This window comes from Manacus candei, unplaced genomic scaffold (assembly GCF_025592945.1).
Source record: "Manacus candei isolate 608988 ecotype Guabito, Panama unplaced genomic scaffold, ASM2559294v1 h1tg000028l, whole genome shotgun sequence".
NCBI lineage: Eukaryota > Metazoa > Chordata > Aves > Passeriformes > Pipridae > Manacus > Manacus candei.
This window is the reverse complement of record NW_026138076.1, coordinates 35601928-35628401: the sequence shown is the minus strand read 5'-3', so window position 1 is coordinate 35628401 and position 26474 is coordinate 35601928. Positions and strand designations below refer to the sequence as shown.

At 37.0% G+C, this 26474-nt stretch overlaps 1 protein-coding gene across 3 annotated transcripts in view; it reads left to right on the top strand.

The window, feature by feature from the left end:
• The window catches only part of BMPR1B (bone morphogenetic protein receptor type 1B), a 242618-nt gene that overhangs the window by 49746 nt on the left and 166398 nt on the right, over nt 1-26474 (top strand). For 2 of the 3 annotated variants that reach the window (XM_051789776.1, XM_051789775.1), the window contains exon 2: nt 686-756. The gene's annotated coding sequence lies outside the window, so the exon portion shown is untranslated. Of the gene's footprint in view, nt 1-685; nt 757-26474 lie in introns of those variants that run through there. The other variant, XM_051789778.1, reaches the window with a different exon arrangement.

Here is a 26474-nt window from a genome sequence, read left to right as displayed (position 1 = left end):
ACTCCAGATAAGATAAGCAGTGACATTTATGGTTGGACCCAATGATCTTAAAGGTCTTTTTCCAACCTAAATGATTCCATAGTTGTAAAGATTTTGGGAAGGTGTCTAAATGAATAATTTCTGCTTCACATTCTAGTGTAATAATGGAGTAGTTAGTTAAAGAGCAAAGAAAATGAGGCTCAGGTCCTCCTGTTTCTCTTTGCCTCTCTGCTCTTGTGCCTTTTGTTCAATGTATGAAATTTCCTTACAACACAAGCATGTAATAAATTCATTTTCCAGCAGCTTTCATTATCATCATCATCATCCTTCTGCAGCTCTTTTCCCATCTTCTTTTTTGCTTTTGCCTGTTGATGAGTTGTTGAAGATTGTGTAGTGGATTGCAATATTGCCATTTTATCTTGGCAGTGGACAAAATATATAAAAGTGTAATTTTCCTCATAAAACAGTATTGTTAAATATTTTGCTGTCAATGGGCTGCAATTCATAGGAGCTTTTACATGTTACTTGTTGAAATAAGGTACTAAATACATAACTAGCTATATGCCATCAGTGGGCTTTTTTCCAGGTAGCATTGTATTTTTACCTGAGTGTCATACCAGAATTGGAAGGTCTGTATTATTTTGTGATGATTTAAACCTTCCTTCAGAATATCACTAATCATTAAAAAAATGTTCTTCGTCTGCAGGGTGGAGTTAATTTCTTTTGTTCCTGGGAGCTGCACAGGAGAAAGCGACATTTCAGCTTTTCTTGGTAAAGGTGAGACAGCATCTATTGATAAGGATAAGACACTGTTCATTATTATGAGCTCATAGAAAGTTTGTCGATGGAGGATTTGTTTATTTTGGGGGTTTATTTGCAACTTTTTGTGCTTTGTAATAAGTGCCGTATGTGATAACATAACTTGTATTGGGAATGGAATGTGTAATTCTACCACTGGTATCAGAAAAGGCTCTGAAGATAAGCAAGTACCTGTAGATCAGCATGACAAAGTGGATAGCAATTTGTTCTACTGCTGGAACTTGTGATATTTTCCATATGCTGTTGAACTGGCCTGCCCAAGTTCACTCCATCATGCTTCCACACATTCAGCAAGAGCTCTTAGACACAGTAGAGTTTTCTCCATGCCAGTTCTCAGAGAAAATGTATAGGCTTGCTTGCTGTTGTCTTCATTGCTCTGTATTATCGAATGAGAGTGTAGAAGTTGATGTGCGGAGAGAAGGGCCTTGAGATCTATTTTAATTGAGATAACACATTCAAAATTTAGCAGCAAATAGCTATCTTACTTCTGCTCGTCAGAAGTAGGAGACTGAGAAGGGGATAAAACTCTGAAAGTCTTCTTTGTGAGACATGCCTTATTTGATGACTTATGCTTCGTGTTATGCTAAAAGGTCTAACTTTTTATAAATTTGAGTGTTGAATTAAAGGCTGCAAGAAACATTTAGAAGTATAACATGCAGCTTGGCGTTTTACTCTTAATTACATTTTTTGATGCAGAAATCTACCTCTTTCCTTGTTTCCATTTGGCAAATTTTGAAACATGTGTTTGGGTTTGATGTGACAGTTACCACACATGGTGCAGATTGACTACCTGTGTGTCCTTTGTGCAGTGCGTTGCAGGTAGGGAACACAAGCCTGTTTCAATTTCTGTTCAAAGGGGCTGAAACTCACACATGGTCATTTACAATTTCTCATGTGAGAGAGGCTGCAGTCTCTAACTGAAGGTGATAATGAGCACAAGCTGATCACTACCTGTTTTGTGACTGCATCTGCAGATCCACATTTGACTTGTTCAGCATTGCCTTTAACAGGATGGAAGAATGAAGACTCCAGTTGTAGGTAATGTTTAGATTATCAAGAACAGCACGTCATAAGCCTACTTTTTAAAAGTTAAATAGTTTGGAAAAGAGAAAAAAGAAAAAGACAACTCTAACAGAGCTGAAGAGAAAACAGAAGATTGACCAAAAATCAGTTTTGTGGTTTTGTGCTGATGTAGCTGATCTTGAGGTTTTCTTTGAATGCATTACACAACTTTCTTGATCAGTAGTTTAAAGCTGCAGTATGTATGGATGCAGTTTTTATGAATTTGCAAGTGCTTACTATAGCGTGTATATATAGGCTACTACTTCAGGGAATGAGAAAGCTATAGGCACCTTCATACCCTTATGATTGTATGAATATGTAGACACAGAGAGTTACATTGCCTTCTTGCTTACCAAAACACAGTTAAAACACTTTTGTTATAAAAATTTTCTTTCAAAGTCTTTGGTTTCTGAATTTGGGCTTTAGCTTTGATCTCTTATCCACTGATAAATAAAAAAAAAATGCCCTTGAGTTTTATAAAATTTTTCTGATGTACCCTGGTGCCCCTGGTCTTCCCCTTTGTGACTTCTGAAGCCATTGCCCATCATTTCAAGTGTTCACATTTTGTGATTTTTAAATTTAGTCAGAATATATAATCTCAAAAGTTAAATTATTATTGGAAGAATTCTCAATCACTCATGAAAGGAGAAAGAAATTTTCCTGCTGAAGTGATACATCTATTGGAGGACTTGTGGACTCCTGGTGAAGGAATGTTTTCCAGTGGTAGATTGCTAAAGATGCTGGGTGAAAAATTGCTATGCTAACATACAGAAAAATGTATTAATAATAATTTACAGATAAATTAATATGGCCTGAGCTTAATCTCATTCAGGCAAAACCCATGTTGAAGGAAATGAGAATTTACTGGGTTAGAATCTAATTGATTCTGATTTTTTTTTTCCTCCCCCCCTTCTTTCCTGCACTGGAGAATTCAGGTAAAGTAATAGCCTTAAATATTTAATAGTATATACTGTGTGAACTTGTTGGTTACAGCCAAATAATTTTCTTCCCATTCTTGTGAGACTCGGGTACCTGTATAAAGTGCAGTCTTCTGGTGGAAATAGTATGATGCTCTTGTATTTTCTGAACATTGAGCAGAAGTTATTCCTTCTTAGAGACTACTCCATGCTTCTGGTGCATGCATTAAGCCTTGCTCAGTGATATATGTAATAGGCTAGATTTGACTTGCTGCACTTCTTTCTCTATTTAGAAAAAAAATCAGTACACCTGAAGTCTCTGTGGTGTGTGCTTCCCCATGGGTGCACAAACAGCAGCAGCGCTTTGCTTGCTCTTTGTTACTTTGTGGGAGTGGAAGAGCTGGGAGTTCACACTTATCAGTACCCAGCAGGGTTTAAGGATTGCACTTAATGACAGAAATTCCCAAACATAATCAGCGGCAGATTCAGTTTCTGGCTGTGTGAAGCTGTGGGAGGAACTTGAGCTATACAAGCAGGATCAGCTAACAGTATCACTGAAAAAAAGTTGTAGTTTGTAAGCTCCGATGCTTCCTTATAACTACTACTTCAGTTTAAATACTTCTGCAATGGCTGAAGGCTTCATGAAGAAAAATATTAACTGTTCCCTGCCTCCTACCCACAGTCTGCTCCAAAACCAATCCCCTTGAGTATAAATTTAGCCTTATTTTCAACATGATATGCTTCTGTATTATACACAGAAAGTGTGTCTGTAAATTGTGTGTGACTGTAGGATGAAAGTTTTGAAAACATGCTGAAAAACATGCCAGTGGGCTGCCAGTTCAGGCTGGGAAAACTCAGGTCCTTGGGAGTGTAAGGCAATAAACTACCCTTCAAACATTCCTATATCTTTCCTCTCAGTTACGATGAACAGTGTAATTTTTTTCCATCCTGACATAGTTCAAGTTCAAGCCAACAGTCCTCCCCATGTGTGTCTTAATTCTTTATTGCTTGACCCTTTTTAAAAACCAAGGAGCCCTTGGGGCAGCAGCAGTCTTCATACTTGTCTGGTTTATGACTGAGCATGTGCATGTTCTGGTCAGTCTTCTCCCTGAACAGAGAGCTGTGTCAGAAAGCAAATGCTGTCCCCAGAAATAATACTTGCCTCAAAGGAGCTTGACCTGCTTTGTGATGTTTTTGGAAACAAAATGCAGGAATAAGCATTATATTGTAAATGAAATGAGGAAAGTAGGGTTGCTGTTTTCCTAAAATAAGAACAGAGCTTTAATACTGCTGCAATGTTTGGTTTGCTGGGGGAGGTTAACTTTCCAGGAAGTTGGATGTTGTCTTGGCTTGTTTATTTTGGATGTTTCCCCTAATTGATTGTAACCTAATTATCCAAATACAAAGCCAGGCCTCTGAAACCGCCACTGGCTGCAGTTGGAAAGATTTATTGTTATTCTTCCACAGAAGAAGAAGAATTGAGTGGTATTTATGTTTCTAGTAGTGTATAGAGCTGGAAGTGGAGTCACTGAGCCAGTGACGTGTGTGATGCTTTGGGTCTGGGAACTATCTTTCAGTAACTGTTCTCATGACTTTCAGTTTATCAGTGCGTGTTATAATTTTGAACAAATATCAACAGGGAAAGGTTGACTTGTATAGAAAATCATGCAAGGAATTTACCTTTCCTGTTTCATATTCTAATAGTCCATTCCAGATTACTGGTAAGCCATTTTCAGCTTGGGAGGGTGACTACTATAAAACAAAAATGCTAGGGAATGCATCTGGTTAAAACACACCACTTTCTCACATAGTGGCTCATTTTCTTTTGTATGTAAGTGTTGATTAGTACAGAAGAGTGAGGTTGGGGGTGGAGTGGATGTTGCTGAATGGAGTGGAACGAGTTACTCATTCTTTAGAATAGCCAGAAGGTAAACTCAACTGCACTTGAGAAACCACGCTGGAAAATACCCCATGTGTAGTTCAGGCTTTCAAATACAATGTTTACTATTGACTTTTTTATCAGGTTAGAGAAGGAATCAACTCCTGAGAATGCACTGGGAAAAATATATTGTGTAGGATCTTAAAAGAGGCAGTGTAGCCTGTAGTGCTTTGCACCCTGCAGGACCACTTAAATGTGTGTGGTGTGTCACTTCTACATATAGGATACACTTATTTATGGATATGTTCAATATACACACATATATAAATATTCTCTAAATAAATATATATATATATGTATTCATATATAGGCATATAGGTATATATACACACATATATGCAGACATATATGTGTTAATACATGTGTGTGTATAACAAGGACAAATACACGTATTCTCAAACTGGGGATGCAGAAAGTATTGTGGAAGGCAGAATGCCCAGAGGAAGGTTTTGGGTTTTTTCAGTAGGGAAGGAAAAGGGAGTGAAGGGGTTGATGTTATGATGTGCCTGGCAGGACTGAAGTTTGGGTAAGGCTGGGAATGAGATCCTGTTGAGTTATATATTTATATTGCAGAGGGAGAAGAAGCAGAAGTGGTAGGAACAAAAACTGTTAAAAAGCCCCTAAGACAAAGGAAGGAGAATTTACAGTGTTTGAGAAATGTGGAAGAAGTCTGAAACCACAAACTATGCATGGAAAAGTTGCTGGCTAAAGTATTAGTTATGATGTGATTAAAATAAAAAAAGCCTGCTTGGGTATTTACAAAAAGATGAAAATAATGTGAAACAAGTTGTGGTGGCAAGGACAGGGTAATGTAACCTTTGCAGCTGTGAGGGATCAAAAGCAGGATGTAAACACAGAAACTAATCCCATCTTATCTTGGTACAGAAAGTACGATTTGCGTCTCCCCTGGCCTTGGATGAAAAGACAAGCTATAGGATGCCTAGCAGAAGTTGTTCTAGCCACTGAGAGTGGAAACAAAACCTTTGTCATCGTATGAAATGAGTAATTTTCATCACAAATGCACATCTTGTGGATTCACGGAGTTGTAAATCCACTGTAGAAAAGGTGTTACTTGAGAAGTCCAGAGCAAAAGAGAAGGAAGCTGAGTAAGATTTTGATTTGCCAGAGTTGTTTTTTGCTGATTGAGACCATTTGAACTGAATCCTGGCATATTAGTATGAAAATACAGACTACATCAACCAGTGTTGTCTGCTGGAATAGCAAAAAACACTTGGGAAACAAGCTGATCATTGCAGTTCCCTGGAAATTATTATCTGCAGTCATGACTACCTAATGCATGAAAATGTAATGTGCTGTGCCAGGGTAGTACAATAGAAGCATTGTGATAATGTGATAATTTGTCTTCCTGGAAAAACATATTTTAGATCACTGAAATCCATGGGATTGAAGGACACAGTTAAAATATATCATGTGTTACTCTCCTGAATAGTGTTAACTGGACCTTAAATACATTCCTAGGTAGTGAGGTTGGAACCATAGCACCTCCGTCCATCATATCTGGGACACTGAGATATTCAGTGACTGAATTTCTTTTATGTGTTATGGATGAACAACATATTGCAAACTACTGAAACCATGCGCGAAGATACTACATTTTGAAAATCACAGCTCTGTGTCTGGAATTGAATTAATATATTGCACAGCCTATTGGCATGTTGAATGAATGTCTCTAGAGACCTACAAAAGGAATACTTATTTGGAGAATTAGAAGTCAAAACCAATGGACTAAGCCTGCTGTAGAGATCAAACTGCTGCACTGAGAAAATCAAAGTCCATGTGTGTGATTTAAACCATGTTTGACATGCCAGGCTTTGGTTTCACCAGGAGACTCACTATGCTATTTGGTTATGTTTTTAAAACCCGCAAGTGTAAATTAGAATGAGCTAATTTTATAATTATTCCCAACAGACACACAAGTAATTTAGTCTCAAACATGTTTATTTTATAAAGACACAATCATTCAAAAAAGAAGTGCTGAGAAACCACAAGTGGTTTGAGCAATAGAGGCTTAGAGCTTTTGCAAACATGCACATGTTTAAAATGTGGTAGCATTTGTTTAAAAGCCATTGAGTGTTCTGTCTCTTTCTTTGCGGCTTTATGACTGTCCTTAAAGAGTAATACCAAAGAACTGGGTGGAAGAGTTGTTTTGTTGATAGTAGTATTAGCCATTAATTTAGTTTAAATTCCAGGAAAAACCTCAGTTTTTCAGTCTTGAGGAATAAGGAACAAAATCATGCTTGTTTCAGATGCTGCTAGAGGAGAGACTGATCCTGAGACAGAATAGAGAAAGGGATTTTTAAATTTTTTTTAATCCTAAAACTTGATGGATTGTTCATTCTGCAGAGACAGGGATACCACTTTAATAGTTTAAAGAAGTGACTGCTCACAGGATAGAAATATGTCGTGTGGAAAGGGCACCATACATAAATATGTTAAAATCAAGATTGTACTATTAACCTGTATATAAGCCCTTAAAATGGTGGTTAGAAATGGTGAGACCCTCAGCAGTTAGTGAGCAGTTAGTTATCACCAGGACTTCTGATAGTTATTTGGTACAATATGAGAGGAAAAAGTGCCCCATGGTCTTTGGGGTCTTACACAATGCATGATATGATGTCATCATTTTTTGTAAAATAGCATGACTAATACAAATTAGAGTGAAAAACTGCTCTCATAGACATTGCATTTTCTGAGAGCAGTAAGCTTTATTGCAGTAAGCTTACAAAGACTAGTTAGTCTTTGCTTCTTTTACTAGGAAAGATTAAACTAACAACTTTATCGTGGCTGTAATTTGCTGTCAAAGCTGAGTTGTAGCCTACTTTACTTCTTTAAGGTGTTGTTTAAATAAATCTGTATTTGTCTTTTTCTAAGCAGTACTTTTTTTTCTGTTTATGAGACAACTTGAGGGGGGGGAAGGGAGACATTTATTTTCTGTAGTGCAGATATAAAGCTTTTTCTAAACTTTTTGTAAGATTTCTAAATACAACTAGGTAGCAACTAGACTTTTTACACTTCCCATGTAAGCTTTTAGGATCACATCACTAATCCTTCATCAGGCCATGTATCATGTTTTAGGTTCAAGCTTCTGTAATAAGTTGTTTAGCTGCATCTGAAGCACAACGCCACTGGAGTTAATATATAAATCTCTATTTATAAATTTCTATTTCAAAAATTCTTCAAAAATCAAGCACCAATTTTTCAATAAAGGTAATAGGAATTAAGACTATAACTTCATATAAGCTTTTAAAATTTAAAGCCCTGTGCAAAGTAGGATAGTATGGTTGAGAAGTTGAAGTGATGTGAATTACAAAAAAATTGTAGCAAAAGGTTCTTTTAAATACCAGACCTTTCTGGCAATTTCTGTAAAATTTCTAACACAAAGTAGATATGAGTATTTTGTTAGTGAATAAGAAGTTAGAATATTTTAGTCTTTCAGTCTGAAGAACTCACACTGATTTAAAGAGTTTTTAGATTTTATGGAATATTGTAAAATGCAGTTAGAACTTTTCACTGAATTCTAGATAACTTTTTTAACATCATATATTCATTGGTTTTGTTAAATATACCAGATACATAGCTTCAGTGAAAAATTAATTTTTTAACTTGAATGAAGAAATATAGCCCTGATGAGAACAGATTTTAGTGGCTTGAGGAAAGGAATTGTTATGAGTATTCATGTCAGACTTCTGCATGAACTTACTTTGTACTTATCTTCTGCAGTGTTTTAATAGTGGTCATCAAGTTTCCAGCATAGTCTGAAACTGTAATTCCAAACCTTTTCCTCTGACCAAATGTACAAGCCATTGCTCTCACTGCTTTCTGCTGTAGTAGGTATGCCTCCATATTTACCTTTCCCATCAGAAAATGTGTGTTTTAAATTGTTGAGTGCAGGTTTTAAGATTACCTCCAAAGCTGGAGAAATCTGTGCAGCAACAGGTTACATGTGGTACATCCTCATTCACATCTCACCAAGCAGAAAGGCACCTACTGATAGTGGTGGGTGGTTGAGCACCATGGGCTGCATTCTCCTCTAATATGTTACTGTATGCTTTTTTGTGTTAGTTTACAGGGTTGTATGCTAGAAATGTATTTTTGTAGTTTTGTTTATGAAACTGTTCTGCCTTTCAATGAAGTTTTTAATGCACTGTTTCACCACTTCCATATAACAAAGAAGTTTTTTTGATAATAAGACATCAAAATCCTCAAATGTTTTCATCTTCAAATTGGAATTTTATTTTAAATAGTTACTAAAGTTGAGAACTTATATACTTGCTTCCTGTAAGTTTTAATGCTGAAATATTTTATTTACATGGTAAATTTTCTGTACTTTATTTGCAGCATATGTTTTCCTATTTAATTTTTATTTTTTTTTTTATGCTTCTAAGACACATTGCACTTTTTGAGGTTGGATGTTGGGCTTCGGTTTTGGGAATATTGGTTTAGAGAAATGGGAATGAATGTTCAGTATAGTCTTTGTGTCCCTTGGTTTTGAAAAGCAGTTGTAATGGGTGATTCCTACTTTTTTTACTTTAATGGCTTTCAGCTGTATTTAGCCAGTAATGTTTGTTATAAATATAATTCACCAGGAAAAAAACCCTAAGCAATTAATATTGCAAAGCTGCAACAACAGAAAGTGTCACTTATTTTGTCAAAGCTGAAAGAAACTAGTTTTAGTCTCAAGGTTTCTGCAGCGATGTGATTTTTTTTTTAAAGTCTACATATCTAAAACACGAACAAACACATGAAACCTATGAATATTGTTATTCTGCATATATCTTTAGCATTTACAGATATATGAAGAATTGCACTAAACACTAGTGCTACAAAAGAAAAGAAAGGTCTTTAGCAAATGTGGTACTATGTGGAGAGAACCTCAGGTTGGTAAAGTAGATATCCCTTTTTTTGTTTCATATAACTGTGAATGGTGAGGATTCCACTTCCCTTTTTGCAAGCCTATCCTGTTCTTTTAAAATGTTTTCACAAATGTAAATATTGTCAGTGAAGCTTTGAATATAAAGACCACCTAGAGAACATCTTCTATGAGGGTCACAGTATTGACTTGAAAAGAGTAGATGTTTTGATGTCTGAAAGCAAAATAAGTAAATAAAAACACCTTTGAGATTTTCTAGCTCTGGGCATATCAGTATATATATGCGCACTCACTGTGGGAATTTTTTAAACAATGCAAAAAAAACTAAACAAAAAGAGGTGGCAGATATGGAGATTTAGGAAATTGTTTGCATAACCCCATGAATTATGAAATTATATTTTGATTTTAAATACTTACATTCTGCAAATAAAGTTTAAAAAAATCCTCTGACATCCAGAAAGTTTATTTTAGAGGCTTTTTTTTCCAATTGCATTTAATAATATTTATAGGTATCACATTAATATAAAGTTCAGCAGTGCAAACAAAATTCACAGTAAAGCCCCTCCATCTGAATGTATACTCAAAGAACTTTCTCCTCAGTTTTCCTCCATTAGCGTATGTGTAGTTAAAAGCTACAATTAAAATGTCATCTGAGATAGGTGAGCAATGAATTTGTTTGAGACTGATCTGAGTCCAAAAGATTAGGAAAAAAAAAAAGAAAAAGGATCCTACAATACTTCAAACATGATGCCTGCTCCTCTTTGGCTGCCAAAGTTACCCTTGAAGACCTCATTTAAAATGATAGAGATTTACAGTACTTATGTGCATAGTCAAGGAAGGGAAATGAAAATGTAATTGCAAGCAGTCATCAAAAGCTCAGTGTTTCAGTTAGTTTCAGTTAAAAAGCACGGCTTATTATGAAGTGACATGCCAAAGTTGGCAGGATTTTGTCAAGTCTAAGCTGGAGCTAAATCAGCTGCAGGTAGGAGATAAAAGGCCCAATCCATACTCCACCGAAGTAAATTGAAAGCTTCCCAACAGATCTAAGACTTTAAAATTCACCAAAAGATTTTGATTGTGTGTGATAAGATTTTTTTCTTTTTTCTTTTTTTTTTTATTTTTCGGTAATAATTAGAAATATTACTTTATTCATTTGCATATGTTTAAATAAGAAAAAAAATACTGTGGAAGTCATTGTGTCGATCCCAGACATTGGTGGCTGACTGGCTGTTTTGGAGAGTCCAAGAGTGCCTGTTAGCCTGTGAGGCCATGATCATCAATACTTGTCACTACATGTGAGTACTGCAGCACAGCCGAGCCATGTGGATTTGAACCAGGTCAGATGTGAGAACTTGCTCATGTATTTGTCAACCTGGCAGAGCACACAATGATGTATTTATAGCTGCCTTGTACCAGCTGCAGGAAGAAGGATGGTACCTAATCTGGCATAAAATCTACCAAGATAAAATTACTTTAAAAAAATTTAAAATTTATTTGTATCAGCAGAATGGCTTGGTACCAGCTTGATTTTTTTTTTTTGTCATGAGCTTTCACTGCATTTTTAGGTACTGAGCATCCAGAAGCTGCAGTTACCATCTTGTTGAACCACATATTACAATTATTATTAGTGCATATTAATAATTTAATATTATTAAATGTTTGAACTCTATTGAAGTAAATTGGACTGTTATCTGTTGTCAGCATATAATTTGTGGAGATTTTTTTCCCCCTCTTATTAAAAAGAGGATTTTCCATGACAGCATGCTTTCTCCTCTCTCTTCTCCCAGTCTGTCCTCCCAAACAAAACTTGTGGTTTTATTTGCCATGATGTAAACATTTTTCATAAGCAGGAGCTACACTATTAAGATGGAATCATACTATTTTTTAAAATAGGAATTTATTGAGACATGGTACTTCTCTGTTTTACCAGCATCACTGGTGTCATGGTGAACCTGACTCAGGAATATGAGCATGGTGAATGACAGAAATGTCATAAAACTTGGTATTGGACAGGGAGTCATGGACTTATTGTAGTAAATGCTTGTGGAATTGCACCATCAGAGCAGATCATAGTGCATTAGTATTTCACATGAGTGGATCTTATCAACGAAAGGTCAAAAGTTGTGTCCTTTTAGGTATTTGTTAATATTTTCAAAGTTTGGTCAACATGTGGGCTTTTGGCAGACATGTTTGTTGAAGAGAAATGCAGGAAAATAAAAATATACAGTTCAGCTCTAAGAAATGGGATGATCACCTGGGAAATATGTTGGAAAAGGTAATTTGAGAGGAAAAAAGAAAATTGTGAGAGGAGGAAAAATTGTCATGTTTCAATTACAAGTGCATATGCACACATGCTGTTCTTCCATGTATAATCACATTACAGTTCAGGACAAAGCAAAGAGAAAAGCTTATGCAGATTTCTGTAAGTGATCCCTGCAACATGAGATGTGGACTGGGAAGAGCTCTGAGGAATGCCAATCAGGTTTTTCTGGGTTAAAGAAGAAATTACACTTTCATTTCTCAATTTTTATTTTTTTAAATTAACATGCTATCTACTATGTTTATGTCAATAAATAACTGAAAATAGTCTCTCAAGGGTCGGCATTTACATGCAGTTGCAGAAGTGTCAAGAATTTCAGAGTACCATCTGGTTTCACTTCTGAACTTGCAGTTCTGACTCAGGTAATGCATCGTTTGAATGCACAAATTTGGTGGCACTCAATAATCACTGGTGACAATTTTCATCAAAGAAAAGAAACCCAGGGCAAGTGTCCAGATTTAAAACAATGTATAGAGCAGATTTGTCTGGGTTGAACGATTTCGCTTGTGCAGTAACTGCCCATGAAGGGTTTTGCACAACCACTTTTTTACAGTTTTATTGACTGCTGTGCATGACCAGGAGTCGGATAACTGCAGAGGTTTTTGCAGGGTCTATTGATAGTATGGCCACAAGTAGGCAATATCAATGCTCAGGCAGGAGAATTTGATGGATAAGATAAACCCCATGTAAACTAACAAGCATATCCCTTGGCTGTATGAAAGAAGATGACGGCTGTAAGGTCACATTAAAGTCCTGAATTGTTTAGGAAAGCTTATGTCTTCCAGCTGGGAAACATCACACAGACAGTTCAGAATACACCAAAGTTTTGGTTTAACAGAAACACAGAAAGTCAACTTAGGTAATTTTATCTGCTGCGTTCCCTTGGGCCAGTTCTTTGGAAAGGAGAGTAAGATCTGTCATTAGTCATTGTTGCCTCTTGTGAGCTATTAATTTATTATGTTCTTTTATGTCTTCATGTATTTTTGTAAATAGTGCTTAGATTAAAGTTAAGTGTATGTATTTGTAAAAACAGATGGATTGGACTTTCTTTTTCCTCTGAGTAGGGCTGGTACCATTTTACTCATGTTAAACATCTACTCTGCTGTCTGTGAAAGGTTTGGTAAATTTAGAAGCAAGATTAATGGTTGGTGAGAAGAGCAAGTTGCAGAAAATCTGAATCCAGTTTTTCTCACTTTTATTAGCAAAGGAACAGCCCATGTGTGCTGGATATCTTTAGTAACTTGGTAGAACTTCATATACCCACCTCTGTACTTGCAAAGGGCTTTTGGGGATTGCTAAAGTGCTGCTCTATCCCAAGGCTGTGTGTACAGAGCTGTGAAAAGGTCATGAGATAGCTTTGTAAGAACTCCTGAAGGATCTTTCAAGGTGAAGTGTAAATTTAGCATTGTTGTTTTATTAAATAATCTTTCAGCCTTTCCAGCGTTTGATCTTGTTACAGCAGTGCTTTGTGTTGAGGTAAATAGGAACCTTGGAAACATGGTGTGATGCTGTGTGATTAGGTTCTCCAAAATTTGTGAATGAAACTGCCCTCATGGGAGGAAACTGAGCTGGGATGCACACATAGGCACTGCTTGAGCAGAGGGTGAACTCAGCTTTTACAAAGGACATTAGGCACAATCTACATAACTTTAAAAGTCTCAGGCAAGTGTGACTTGTCTTTAGATGAATCAAATACATTCTCTGACTGCTACAGTTTGATGATGAGTATTGTCTGACTTCATTATACCATAGGCAACTGTTCTGCTATTTTTTAAAGTCTCAGATTCAGTAAAAAATGAATTAAGAACAAAAAGAATTGCAAGAAAATTTCACTGTTGATCCTGGTATTCAGCAGCTCCAGGCAAGCAAGGTGATGACATAAAATTAGGATGCATGTTCAAGTTAATATTTTGGCAAGGTAAAGGGTAGGTTAACGAGGTAAAGATATGATTAGATAAACTCGTGGTTTAATTTCTCTTTTAGTTTCTCATTAGGTCTTGGCATTGGTATAGTTAGATGTTGCATGATTTTATGCATTATATTGAAAGAGAATATTGTAATTTGGATGAAGGTTTTGGAGTGAACAGCCTTCTGGTAGAGGAAGAGTTCTCTGGGGAGGATGGATCCTGAAAGAAGGGACTTCAGGAAGAATCAGAGCTGCGGAAAACCTGGCCTGTTAATACAACATGCTGTTTCTTGGTTCTCAACTGTAACCCTGGAGCTGCAGCTCTTTTTTGGAGCTTAGATTATGCCCTCTAAATGTTGTTTTGTCCATCTTTTTTTCTGTCAAGGGTGTATAATAGAGGTTTAGCAGCATCCCACTTATTTCTGGGGCAGTTCCTTAAGTAGAAGGACAAGGGTTGCTGAGAAAGAAGATGAAACTTGGAGAATGTGCTCCTGGGGAGGAAAGGAGGGTTGAAGCACATGCAGAGGTGTTTTGGCACTGCTGTGAGGTGTCGTGTGGGTTACCTGAGTCCTACACCTACGTACTGATGTAATAGTTGGGGTGCCCTTCTGTGATAGACAAGATAATACTGACTTAAGAGATGTTTTTCGCCCTTTCTTAGCTAAAAGAAAAACTCATTTCAGGCCTAGTTGCAACATTGTTACTAAGCATGATGAAGCCTCTTTATCCAGGGCTCTGCTTTCTTCTAAGTGGGTTTTTGGATGCCAGAAATGGATTATCCCAGTGTTGGCACCAAGCTTGTCCTGCAACACAGTAAAAAGAGGAATCCAGTATGCGTACAATGGAGATAATTTTTCCCACTTAAACTGTCTGTGGCATGCATACTTGCAGGGGGTCTCTCCCAGCTCTGTTGTTTTAGCTGTCTGAATGTTCAGAATGTGGGTTTTTTTGGTTTGAATTGTCCATGAACAGATGGCTCAATTGCCAGTGGTTGCTCCTGCTGCTGTTCTGTTCTCAGGTGCCTCACAGAGAGTGTTCCCAGCTGAGAGCCTGCCTTATGTGCTGATGTGAGTGTAGTGCTCCAAAGCTGGAGAAACCTGAGAAGGAGAGACAGCCTTCCTGCAAGTAACAGATGGTTACTGTTTTAAATACAGGAAAAAAAAAAAAAAAAAGAGGATTCTTATCTAACATGCAGTGGTGGGAGAGAAGAGAGGGTTGTCTTGGTGGGGAGGATGTGTGTCTGTGTTGTCTGAAGGGAAAAGAGATGGAAAGATGGATGAAAAAGAGAAAAATGGATTGGAGCTTTTTCATATCCTACTTAATCACAGTCATATGTCAGGCTGTTAGAGAGGAGGAGGGAGGGGATGGCTTGTTGAAATGTGTAGCGTGCTGGAATTCTGCGAGTGAGCTGTGCGGTGTGGTGAGTCCTTGTGGCTTGCTGCTGCCCTGATGAATAGAGCCTTTCCAGAGCTGCCAAGCCTGAAGCAAAAGTGGTCAGGGATTTATTATGAAATGTACCAAACCTTGGCATGGGGCTAATTGCATATAACAAGGAGCGTGCTGGAAACTCAGACCTGAAAGGTGACAAATGCAGAAAGTATTCTATATCTGATGCTGGTGAAAGAGGTTTTGTGCAAGGGAATGTCTGTATGTCTGTGCCTTTTGCTAATGAGGTCCCAAACACAGCTGCATGTTTTCTTGTTATTAGTTTGGTTAACATAAATGTAGATTTCTTGTTTTGTTTATTTTTTTCACAGTCAAAAAAAAAGAGAATAGCTATATGGCTGTAATAGCTGAAGTTCTCAAAGCAAATCTTTGGGTGCTGTCTACAAAGTATCTGATGCACATATCGAAAGAGAATAAAGGTATGAGCCTGGATATTAACAAAATACTGAAGCTGAGAGTTTGAAACTTGAATATAAAGTTTTCAAGAGACAGCAAAAATAAACTGTAGACCTCGAAGAGAATACTCTGTTCCATATCCCCAGTGGTCAAGTAATACATTTGTACAGCAAGACTGGAGTTTCTTCAAGTTTTAAGGTTTACTAGACCTGCTGGATCCGGATCCTTGTATGTGTAATGTTCATTATCATATTATACAGCATAGACCTGCACCACACTGACATTTAATCCAATGAAAAGCTTCTTACTTCCTTTCAGTGCTTCTTCCTGTTCTTCATGTATAGCCATAGTTGCATTTTGAAATCTTGTATTGGTCTTTAATGTCAGACATAGTTAAACTTTTTCTATGGCCATGCCAAGACAGAGACTACTGCTTCTGTCTTTGGAAGCCACCAAACTATCCAAATGAGTATTTTAAAAATCAGAGGTACTTCAAGGAAGAGCATGAAATGAAAAACTGGGAAAAAAAACGGAAATAACAACAAAAAAATCAATCATAGGGTGGATGTAGAACTTAATTGACTTGATATTAACTGACATAGGAGCTAGACAATAGTGAAATGTATTGTAAGAAATAGAAACAAATGCTGCAAGATTTTATGCTAATAATCTTTCTTGTCAAATTGGAAACTTTCTTGTCAACTTTCCTTTTTTTTTTTTTTTTTTGGAGAAAAGCAGCTTTTGAATTGATGTTTCAGCCAGAAAACCAACATAAATCCATACTAAGTGATTTCTATTGTTTTTCTTCATAGGTCATCTGCTTCTTGGCGTTTCTAAAACTTCATCTAAATTATAGGGTATAAAACATACTATCTCAGTCTTCTTCCTGGTGGTGCAAAATTTGCTGTACAGTGAGGTATTGAGGAGAGACAGATGAGTAAAGTAGAAGCTTCTTGTATAGCATTGCCTTCGTTTCAGTTTCCTGTCATGTTGATAGTCAAGAAAGATTTACAAATGAAGCAAAAGAAAGCACAAGAAAACAGAAAATAAGCATGCTGCACAAATTCACTCTGGTTCCAACAAGAGCTTTTATATGGAGTATGCAGTCTAAGGCACTTGGTTCAGTGAATGCATTAGCCCATAGTAACTTCTTGTGTAAATACTGATACAAGCCTGATACGGTGTGCAGAATAAAATGTTATAAAGTTGTCCTAGTGTAGAGCTTTTTTTTGAGCATGGGAAGGTTATAAGACCTATGAAGGTTTTTATTATTTAAAAAATTAAATGCAGTAGGTGTCCTGTAACTTTGTCGATTTATTCCTCTCAAGAACTATTCTTACTGGCTTTAGCAGCATCACAGAGATGCCATTTTCAGTCAAAAAAGCTGTTCTTGAACCATTCCCTAAATCTATGAAGCCCAAATAAGACTTGTTTTCTTTGGCATAAAAGAGATATATGTGTGTGTGTGTGTGTATATATATATATATATATATATGTTCTATTTTACCTTCATTTTCCACAATACATATTCAAGATTTTTATAGAAAGCTAAAAATAGTTTTGATATCAAAATGATGGTGTAAGTTTTATAAAGATGCTGCCAGTTCAATCTGAACAGATAAAAAGTTGTATTTGAAAGAAATTGAGTAAAATAAAAGGAAGGAAAAGGACCATGGAGTCAGAGAGAGGATCTCCATATATTTCTAGAGGGCTTAATTTTCCAGGGTGTAGAAGTTGTTGATAGCTTCTATCATACTTTCATCTGTGCATGTTACAGTAGCTTTTGTACCTGTTACAACCTCTGCCACTTTGATAATGCATAAAATAGACAAAACCAAACTACAAAAGTCAAGGCACATGGAACATGGTGTTTTTCTTTGTTTCTCCTAGATGTGGAGGTGCTGTGCAGTTGCCACCTGAGGGGCTGAGGGCCACACGCAATGGTTTTAAGACACATGGTGAAATTCCTTTGGGCTTCAGCGAGGCACACAAATAGTCCTTAAACCATCAGAAGCTTATTATTCCGCATGTTGTCGTGCATACTTAGAAATTTAAAGTACATTTTTGTAAGTGTTACTTGAAACAGCTTCCGTGCTCTGCGTGGCATGTGCTGAGCAATGAGCAGAAGCCACATCAGATCTCATCAGCTGGCTGAAGTCTTTTTCTGTCGATTAAATCTGCTTTTCAATCTATCCTGGCTGAGGAAGCAGAATTGCAACAGGACACGTGAAAACAGGGACTGCTTTCCTTTTTCTTACTGTTTCTGATTTGTGCCAATGCACTGCCTAGATCAGCTGCCCAAGGACCTCCATGCTACACTGTTTGGAGTTCCCTACAATACATAGCGAAACCATAGGCCCTGCCCTGAAGAGCTCATAGAAATCATACTTCTTTGCTCTCTCTGCAGGGCTTTGAGTGATGTGCAGGTATGCAAGTAACTGCAGACTGCCAGGTTGTACTTCTGTCTGTTTTGTGAGGAAAAGCTGGGTGACATTCAGTGACCCATATTAGAGTCACTCAGATAAATACTGGCTAATTCACTACAAACATAACTTCAGCTAAAAATGGGAGTTGTTGGCTGGTTTTGCCCAGATGCTAAGTGATGGTGGTGTAACAAAAACTGCCATACCAGTAGAGTCGAGTTTAGATGCAATTAACCATTTCTGCCGCCTTCTCCAGCTAGGATAAATAGTTAGGGCTTGAAGTGTGTGGCAATGGCAGTGTACAGCCAGATGTTTAACCACTGCTGCCTAGGAGAATGTCAGGTTGTTACCATGGGGGCTGGTTGGAGAGGGCTATGGGGGTGGGAAGGAGGCCAGGGGTTAGAAATAACCTGCTGGTGGGGATCTTTAGAGCCTTTATGTAAACATGGCTGGAATGAAAACAAGGTGGGTTGTTTTTTTTTTCCTTTTGAGACCTGTATGGCATCCAAGCACAACATTGCAGGCTGAGCTGCATGCTCCCTTTCAGAAAGGCACCACAGTGCAGGAGATGAGGTCCATGAGTCTGATTCAGTGCTCTCTTTGTGCACGGCTGCAACTTTCAGCATCAGTTGTATTTTTGCACTGTGGCTATAAAGGGTGAGGGAGAAAAAAAAGAGAAAAAAGGGTAGTGATTGTAGGGGGGCAGAAATAGCTAGTATAATAGCAGTGAACTGCAGTGACAATATTTATCTTTAATTTGAATGATAGTGTCTTAGGTGTACTAGAAAGTAATAATAAAAAAACATACTCAAGGTCTTCTATGCTTTTGAATTTCTAAAAAAATCTCTTAAAATAGAACCATCTTCACTTCTTAATCTGAAAATAAGTTTAAATCAATATTACTAGCCTGCCTTTGTTTTAGTAAGATTCATAGTTTACTCAGCTCCATATTAATCAGGAGTTTGCATGCTTCTGTGTCTTGATAGAAAACTATGTAGTGGCATGTCATTTAGACAAATTTAAAGATCTTCTACTTATGCATTTATACCTGAAGTATAAATGTAGTTATACGCTTTTTTTGTTTGAGGATGTTCATCTTCATGGGCCAACACCTTCATAAATTTGTGCCATGTGTAGGAGGCTTGTTAAGAAATACTGTATGGTGCCAGCACACGCTTATTTCCAGGAAACCTTATCCAGAAAGGTAGAAGCCCCTGCACTTTGCTGTACAAGATGTCAATTCCCAGCACAGTGCAGGATCAAACTGTGAAATCCTTTTACCACTTGTTGTGCCATGTTGTTTAAGGCCGTGACAATCCTAGGCAGAGATTGTCTCTCTCTCTCACCTACTTATTCTCTTTGGACTTGGAGGAGGTTGCTGGTGGCACCAGTGCATAGCTTTATAAGATGTTCATGTCCGTGCATCTTGCACTGATCCTGTTATTGTTTTAGATGGATATAACTCTTTATCCCAAAAAAAAAAAAAAAAAAGAGGAAAAAGCAGATTTCAGCAACCTGACAACCTGAGTGAGTCCTTTCACAAATAGTTGGTCAGGGCATGGATGTCACTCTTTGCTTTGCCTCAGAAAGAGAAAATCCAAGCACATTTAAACATGGTGGGCTTTGGTCAGTTCTGTCATCAGCATTACAACCTGAGGGGTGCATGGCATGTTACATCTGCTGCTCAACCAAGAGACACTGAAGGAGCCCACTGAGGAGCTGGAAAATAAAGCAGCCTTCAAAGTAGGGAAATGTATTTTTAAAGGGAAGAACAAAAATCAAAATGGTGAGGGGCTGTTGGCTTAAGCACTGTGTTTTCATAGGCTGAGGGTAGGTAGGGAGTGAGGACCACACTGGGTTTCATGAAGGAAAAGCTGAAAAGCACATGTTAATAGAGAGCTTCAACTGTGGAGTTAGGAGTATCCACAAAGTCCCTTGTGTTTTTGCCTCTGTATGTAGCTGAATTATTAGTGTAGCTTCCTGAAGCATCCATTCTAATACCTGTTCTAATGTTGCAACAAATATAATAAGCTTTAGTATGTTTTACAGAAGGTTAAACAGGTTAGTGAAGAAAGAGAAAAATCTTCCTATTTTTCCCCACCAGCGAATCTAAGCGAATAATAATGATCAGTGTCAATTAGAAACAAACCACATTCTGTTTAGTACATAAATGTTAAGCAGAGAATATCCCACAGAATCGTGACTTGCTAAGCACATATACAAATTGTTTGGAAAATGAGTTGTGTTATACAGCCTATATTTCAAAATACATGGGTTCACAAAATGTCACTGCTGACACTGTTATACACTTGAACAATTTTACTGAGGATTAAGAAACATTAACCAGTTGAAAAAGTTGAAAAACCCTATTTTTGGTTACTGCCTTTTCTAAGCAGATGCTATCGTATTGTTTTTGCTATGTTTGAGGGAAATGAAATTTCAGCTGCCATAACCACATTAAATCAGTAGCTAGTTGCTCAGGAATGCTGCTATTGGCATGTGCTCTTGAAAGCTTATTAAGAGAGATGAGAGTTTGCTGCAATTAGTACATTTAATGAACAAAATCTTCCAGGGATTTTGTGCAAATGGTGGATTGTCGAGAACTACGTGAAATCTGTGAGAGATGTGAGAAACAGGTCATATGGCCTAAAATCAGAGCCACTCTTACAGAATTAGTTTGCTTTTCCTCCAGAGATTAACACTTAGCAATTCTGGGCTAAATTTCAAGAAGGGTGAACTCTAACCTGTGCATTTTCCCTTTGCTTGTTTTTCTTAACCTGAAAACAGTTTTAAGAGTGTTTGCAATAAAATGCCAGGAAAAATAAAAAGAAATTAAATAATCCATTTTCAAGCTTTGGGAACTACTCTTTTCAGTTTATAAAGAAAGCTAAAAATACCTCCTATACTCAACAGGGATTTGAAGGCTTGTTCAAGCTCAATTTGTTCACTATCAGCTGTACCCAGGTATTTTCTGCTTTAGGTGCATGCCCCTGTAGAACTACCCTTTGCCCTCCCCTGTGGGTTTGTTCATGTGTAGCACTTGTGGAACCTACTCCTGAAATAGCAAGTAAGCTTCTATTTGCTGTATAAGATGGGAGAGCTCCAATCTTCTGCTCTTCTCTCCTCCAATCTCTGTCCAGGAAGAAGACTTTGTCCCTGTGCAAGTGTGATTCATATTTACCACCCAAAGGTTTATTTTTTTTTCTTCTCAGATATGGAGTATAAAACTAAGTGCATAAAGAATGTTACATGAGCAGAAAGTATTGAAATGCAATTTAAGGAAGGCCTCAGGAAGTGTACGTTGAGATGGTGCATGGTCAAAATTTGAACATATTTGTACTCCCATTGAGCTGAAGCCTAATGGTATTGTAGTTTGGTGTAGTTTTGGTAGGAGATATGTATGTGTATTTTAATATAAGCATTGTTGGTTTGTTTTTTCAAAACTACACAAACCACTCCTAAGCCCAAGGTCATTATAGGCTGGACCAGATGCCAACCCCCTATCCAGAAACATCCAAACCTGGGTACTCATGGGATCAGGGGCTTACCATGTATTTTAGCACAGCTCTGCTGTAGCTTTGATACAGCTTTTGATTATTTTTGTGGTAAAAGTAGCAGTAAAGTAATTTAAAAGCTGCCAGTTGGCTATACATTTTAGGCAGTTGGTTTTGGTTCCCATCCTTCTGTCTCTTGACTGTAGTTGAGGTGGTGCATACAATTTGTATCTGATATCAAGTGTTTTGAGACACTGAATATGCTGAGAAAAAGCACATAACATACTGCTGCTGCTGAAGGGCTAACAAATACAGTAAAAACATACAGATTTTCAAGTGACTTATTTTAGTTCTTACTTGTGGAAACATTCCTGTGGCTGGCAAGATTTACAGCTTCCTGTTCATTAGTGTCATTCTGCTCTTGTCAATTTTAAGCTAGACTTTTTTTGAGGTATGATTTTGTTCTTTAATCAGCCTGAAGTATTTATTTTTCTACATTGCACCACTTTCTAGTGCATAAGAACTTGAAAATGAAATTAGCTATAAGATCACTGTATAAGCCACCTTGAGGTTAATTTTTCTGCTTTTTGTTGTCCTCTTTGAGAGAGGTCTGATTTTTTTTTTTTTTTTTTTTGTTCTGGACATAGTGGATATATAAGCAAGGACAAACATCACTTTAGGTTTTATATAGGTAGCTCTCTTTCAGTTGACCTAATATAAAATCATTGCTTTATTTTTGTACAGTTTCAAAATCAGTAAGCTCCCAGAAGTATAATGCATTTAAAGGAAAACTCTACAGAACAAACTGATGTCCATATCCATGTTTCCTGAATATATTTATATCATCTTTTGTCTCTTGGGCTGAAAACTGGAATTCAGCAACAGGTAAAGAGCTCCTATCTTGGACTTGCCTACCTCTTAGGTAACTTTCCTTTGGCTGAAGTTCCAGAACTGCCGAAGTTACTGTCTGATTCAGCAGGGTTCTGAGTATGTGAATACCAACTCAATGTTGTAAAATGACAGTACAATAATTAAAGTAAGTTATACTGATAATTTAGACTTTACAGTTGAAAAGTAAAAATTGTAAGAATTGACCAAAATTTGCTTTTTCTCCCTGAGGCATTAATTATTGAAATAGCTGAATATACAGGTATTCATCATGCAGGTAGAGATTCTTAAAGAATTGGAAGAATGAAAAATATAATCTTCTAAAGCTTTCAGGGAACTGTGGAATTGAAAGCTTTGTAAATTTTAATTTATCTGAATTGATTTTCTTAGGTATATTTTTTAAAACCAGAGGAAATCTAAATAAACTCAAGTCAAGGTAGTACTATTTGTCTGAAATGTTCCCTAATCTCATCTGGTATAATTGGAAAGCATTTGTGTGGCTCATTTGCCTTTGACTCAGTAATTCATACATACATGTTAGCTGGATTTAGTAGCATTTTTCCTTTAGGCAATGAGAATGAGTCATAAGAAATGAGCAAATGAAAAAAGTTGATTTGGATTGGAAACTGGCATGTCTTCAATTAGGAGAATCTGTTTGCTCTTTCTTTTTCTTGGTCTTAGAATATATAATTCTTTTTAACCTTCATTCTTAATATGAATCATACTGCACTCCATAGAGAATCCTGTATGCTTCTTGATAATAACTTGTAGTAATGTGAAAAGTACATTTACACCATTCGGAGAACAGGGTCCCATGCCCAGCAGCAGTTTAGGCACTGAGAATACCACTCCTGGGTGCTAGTCCACAGCTACTTTTTGGTGGCAAAGATTAGTTTCTGCCTCATTTCCTCCAGTTGTGGGTGCTCATTCTTACTGTTGAGCTGTTCCAATAATGGAGGCAGCACTGGTGATGGCATGGAGCTGAGGGCTGGGTGATGGGCTGGAGGTGGGAGTGGGCAGGATGCTCCTCAGTCTCATGTTCTCCCTGCAAACCTAGACCTGTATCTGAGGTGTTGTCAGCATGGATTGTTGTCAGCGTGGACATATCTGCACTTTAGTATGCTTTTAGTTTAAAAGATAACAATTCTTCTAAATTGGGGAAATGCAGCATTTTGCAAGGTTCTTTCTGAAATTTGGCACCACCAGAAAATGGCAGCTTAAAATCTCCCAGGTGTCAGCTCTCGTTTTCCAGTGTTTTGAGTTACTGACTTGCACTGTAGCAGATACATGACTTTAAACATTTGCTCTAGGCACTTTTCTTTATGTCTCAGTACATTATCCGATCATATTGATACAAATCAGGCATGAGACCTCTCGTCTGGAAAGGTCTGTGCTGAAGGTGGGTGGAGACAATATTTGCAAGTGGTTTAATTAACGCAGCTGGCAGTATTCCAGCTTTCCTTAACTGGGTCTTGGGTGGGAAAGAGCTGCTTTTAATTTATGGCAATTACAATATGGTTCTAGCATTTTTACCAACTACATCTATACTTCCCCACTCCCAAATTTTGATTCAAAAAATTGTATTTTTTTGTTAGAATTTAGCCTCTGAATTACCTCTTCTCTTTTAGAAGTATTTAACTGGTTATGTGGAGGAAAAAAAATTACTGGGAATCTTTTTTTTTTAAACGATTATTCCATTGGGAAGCATGGTGCTTGTAGGAGTGCTTCATGAAGGTGGCAGATGCAGTGGCTCTGAGAACCCCCCTGCTCTAAAGAGGTTTTCTTCTTTTCAAAGAGGAGCAGTTTTTAGCAGATACTGTAATAGGAGCAAGCCTTCTTCAGTACTATGGGCTGTCCTGTTTGATAAGGGTAGTCATTTAATGAAGGAATAATTTCATGGATAGCTGCATCAATGGGAAAATTCAAAAAGATAATCTGTTCCAATAGAAAAGAATAATGTTGCAGGAGTTGAGAATATTATTGTCTCCCTAGAGGTAGTATTAATTAAGAGGCTAAACCCAAGAACAAGGTCAGACATTATTTCGACTTGGAAAGCTTGTTAGAATAAATTGATTTTTTTTGTCTGAACTTGTCTTTTACTCATGTATCTTGTTAAATGCATTAAGTGAAAAGTGACTTGTGAACAGCAAAGCATCTCATTCCTTTTTCCTGTGTTTTTTGTGAGCAGTGTTTGTCTTTGGAGAATGTACTGAACACTTGGATGCAGCAAAGTTAAATATAAAAGGACAGCCAGTTGTATTTTGTCTATTATTAGCAAGGTCTACTAGTTCTGGTAGTTCTTTTATTACAAGAACTGTTTTGCCACTTACGTGTTACTTCTTCCCCATGCTTTCATTTCCCTGGACTTCACTGGTATTCATTCAGTATATTTGTTTAAGGAAAGATAAGTCTTGCAGGATGGCTTTCACCTGCCCTTGTCTTATAGCCCAGTTTTGGCCTTTAAAATATAAATCAAACGGATTGTGTTCACTAAAATTGGACAATTTCTGCTACCTTCTGAATCAGTATGCAAAGATTCAATAGGTAAATAAATTCAAAGGCATTAGAAGAGTACAGTTCTGCCAAACGTTGAGCACATTTTGTGAAGAACTCTGTGTCTTCAAATCCCTTGACATCTAGAACAATTAAATTAGTTAACTCTTTGCTGTACAGCATGTCAGAAGAATCTATTAATAATATATGTAGAAAGGTTTCTGAGATTTCACTGCTTGCAGATAAGCAAAAAACCTGGCTTCTTTTTTTCATAGTGCTTTTCACTTGAGGCTAATTTTAAAAATAAGAAAAAAATAAATCTCGACTTCTTTTTATTTTTTTTTCTCTCAGAAATTAAGAATGAATTGTATTTTCTTCAGGTTTTTCTAGATAGTTTACTCTTTATATAATTAAGATGCAAAAAGTGAGTAATAGCAGATTTGAAAAAAAAACAGACTTTGCAGATTTCTTGGTTTTCCTTTGTGGTGTCTGTAATTTTTTTCATTGTCTTAGAAGTTCCATAATACTTTGTTTTCCTGTATATATACCCCCATATTTCATAAGTATGGCAGCTTTTGCACTGGGAACCATTTATTTTGATGCAAACATCATAACCTACACATTTAAAGTGATGAATTTTGTTAAAACAACATATAGGAAATAATCGCTCATAGCAGGAGGTCCTCTTTAATATGTGAATTATAAACTGGGAGGTCTCTTTTCTGCTCCAGTTTTTTCTCAAACATATTTAATCCACAAGATTAAAAGGTGAAAACAAATTCTTCGTACATTGCTGAAACCTGAGAGCACTGTCAAGGAATGAAATTATCCAGAGTTTTGTCAGTACCATGAATTCAATAATATGCTTTTTGTAAAATATTTGTACAGTACCCTCCTTAGTGTTTCCTCACAAGAGACTTCAGATTTGAATATTTATTTTTTCTTATGATTTATGCCAAAGCGCAAAACCACTACTTGGTGTTTTGGACCAGGAAAATGCTGTAGTACAGCTAAGCTGAAAGTAAGTTCCCTCATGTGCTCATCTGATGGAGAAATTAGCCAGATTGGACAAAGTGGCTTTTGTAAGGCTTGGTATATTTGAACTGCAGTGACAGTGAGTGAGTAAACCTCAACAGGACACAAAGCACGCTGACAGAGTCAATGAACGAGTTTCTGGGTTGGAGCCTTTTTTTATGAGAGCATGATACAGGACAAGGGCAGCTGCCTCTCAGTAATTTGAGGTGTAATCTTTGGGCCATCCTACAGCAAATTGAGATGCTATTTGAAGGAGTGTAACCAAAAATTAGAACTTTTACTTTAGATCTTCAGTGCCAGTTTCACGTATGTTCTGAATTCATCATCAATGCACACTGTGTTTTGTTTGCCTCTGGTTTTCCTTAGGCTGATTCTCTTCTAAAATCCCATTGTCCTGCTGTCAATCCTGGACAAAGTGCTGCTGTTATCTGACACTTTATGCAGACTGTTGATGAAGTTCACACAG